The sequence below is a fragment of the Mesocricetus auratus genome, unplaced genomic scaffold (assembly GCF_017639785.1).
Source record: "Mesocricetus auratus isolate SY011 unplaced genomic scaffold, BCM_Maur_2.0 Super-Scaffold_6730, whole genome shotgun sequence".
Taxonomy (NCBI): domain Eukaryota; kingdom Metazoa; phylum Chordata; class Mammalia; order Rodentia; family Cricetidae; genus Mesocricetus; species Mesocricetus auratus.
In genome coordinates, this window is record NW_024429184.1 from 46,846,154 (window position 1) to 46,848,949 (window position 2,796).

The 2,796-nt window shown below is 41.5% G+C and overlaps 1 pseudogene; it reads left to right on the forward strand.

The window, feature by feature from the left end:
• The first annotated feature begins 422 nt into the window (after window positions 1–422).
• On the forward strand, window positions 423–2,490 carry LOC101844524 (annotated as a pseudogene).
• Window positions 2,491–2,796: the final 306 nt, after the last annotated feature.

Sequence of the window (2,796 nt, forward strand, 5' to 3'; positions counted from 1 at the left end):
TTCATTAGTTAGGACAGTTTGAAAAACAAGAAAATATAATTTGTCAGGGACAGTTTACCTGTGGAGCAGTACCTGAAGTGGAGAGTCAGGATTAAGAAAGTTAAAGGCTCTCAGTGATTACTGCAGCAGCCTCAAATTTATTTCTTAAAGCCCTTTTACACACAGAGGGAAAAAAGGAAAAGAAGGCAGGGAGAAAGGCTTACCTTGGTTCAAGGAATAATCAAATGTAATCACCTCCTTAATTCTCAAAACACCTAGTAACCAAACCTTTTGCCAAGCATATTGTTATTTGGCCTTGAGGAGAAAAACATCTAGTGACCACATCTCTGACCACAATCTTAAGATATTGACTTAGCAGCCTGATGGATCAGACAGATCCGGACCGGTCAGCGGAGCAGCCTAGTGGGCTCCGGAGAAAAGTCATCATGTTAAGAGTACCTGTAAAAAGGGCTTTAATATGCCTTCCTAAGTCTCCTAAACAACTGGCACAGCAGCAAGTATTTGTTGATGGTCAACCTGTCATGGTGGAAACAGGAACCACTGCCTTGCAGGCTTGTGAGTAGGTTGGCATGCAGATCCCTCGGTTCTGTTACCAGGAAAGGTTGTCTGTTACTGGAAACGGCAGGATGTGCCTGATGGAAATTGAGAAAGCTCAGAAGGCTGTAGCTGCTTGTACTACGCATCTTATAAAAGGCTGGAATATCCTGACTAACTCGGAAAATTCTAAGACAGCCAGCAGCATTAGATTGACTATCTCGTATTCTAGTTAAGGACCAGTCCATGAAGTTTGGAAGCGACAGTAGCCGGTTTCTTGAGGGGAAACATGCTGTGGAGGAAAGAGCATTGGACCATTGGTAAATGCTATCATGAGTAAATGTGTACAGTATTCTCAATGCATCAGGTTTGCAAGTGAGATTGCAGGAGTTCATGATTTGGGCACAATGGGAAGAGGAAATGACATGCAAGTTGGCATGTACATTGAAAAGATGTTCATGTCTGAATTACCTGGGAATGTCACTGATATCTGCCCTGTAGGTGCCCTAGCCTCTAACCCTTATGCCTTTATTGCCCGGCCTTGGGAAACAAGAAAGACAGAGTTCATTGATGTAACGGATGCAGTGGGGAGTAGCACTGTGATTAGCACAAGGACTGAAAAGGTAATGAGGTTTTTGCCAAGAATACATGAAGATATTAATGAAGAATGGATCTCTGATAAAACCAGATTTGCCTGTGATGGACTAAAATGTCAAAGACTAACTAAGCCTATTGTCAGAAATGAAAAGGGGCTTTTAACTTATACCTCCTGGGAAGATGCACTCTCTCATGTAGCTAGAATGTTACAGAGCTTCCAAGGCAAGGATGTGACTGCGATTGCAGGTGGCTTGGTGAACACTGAAGCCTTAGTAGCTCTAAAAGATTTGCTTAATAAAGTGGACTCTGACAACTTATGCACTGAAGAGATCTTCCCGACTGAAGGAGCTGGCACAGATTTACGCTCCAATTATGTTCTCAATATGACGATTGCTGGTGTGGAAGAGGCAGATGTTGTTCTTCTCACTGGCACAAATCCACGTTTTGAGGCCCTGCTATTTAATGCTAGAATTCGAAAAATCTGGTTTCAAAATGACTTAAAATTGGCCCTCATAGGTAGTTCAGACTCTCCTAAAATCCTCCAAGGCATTGCATCAGGGAGCCATCTTTTCAGCCAGGTCTTAAAGGAAGTTAAAAAAAAATGTTGGTTTTAGGTAGTTCTGCACTTCAAAGAAACGATGAAGCAGCAATTCTTGCAGCCATTTCCAACATTGCACAGATAATTCAGGTGACAAGCAGTGTTTCTAGAGACTGGAAAGTTATGAATATCCCGCATAGGATTGCAAGCCAGGTAGCTGCTTTGGACTTTGGCTATAAACCTGGGATAGATGCAATTAGGAAGAACCCTCCCAAAGCTGTGTTTCTCCTGGGAGCATGTGGAGGTTGTATTACATGACAGGACTTGCCAAAGGATTGTTTCATTATTTACCAAGGCCATCATGGTGACGTGGGTGCTCCCATAGCTGATGTTATTCTCCCGGGGGCTGCTTACACAGAAAAGTCTGCTAGTTAATGTCAATACTGAGGGTAGAGCCCAGCAAACCAAAGTCACCATGACAACTCCTGGCTTGGCAAGAGAAGACTGGAAAATCATAAGAGCTCTCTCAGAGATTGTAGGTATATGATATTCTGGATCAAGTGAAGAACCGTCTAGAAGAGGTTTCTCCTAATCTTGTTCGATATGATGATGTTGAATAAGCTAATTACTTTCAGCAAGCAACTGAACTTGCAAAGCTAATGAACCAGGAACTTCTTGCCGACCCACTTATCCCACCTCAGCTAATTATAAAAGACTTACATATGACAGATTCAATCAGTAGAGCCTCACAGACAATGGCCAAATGTGTCAAAGCTGTCACAGAAGGTGATCAGGCTGTAGAAGAACCATCCTTATGCTGAAATATCTACCAGGGACCCAGTTTTGTTATAGACAGTAAATGTACACTGGTGTAATCCCTTCCAAGTTAATGTTTTCCATCACGATTCTAAATGATGTAATTTTTAAAGTTATACTATGCATATTTGGAAATGGTATTGCACTTATCAAAAATCTTGGCAGTTTATGTATTATGTGCAAGCATTTAGTAGTTTAATAAAACTATCATTTGTTCTTTCATGTTAAAAAAATAGAACAATCTTGAATTCTCTGACCTTAAGTTAAGAGGGAATAGAGTCACTGCGGGCTCTCACAGAATTGAAATTAAC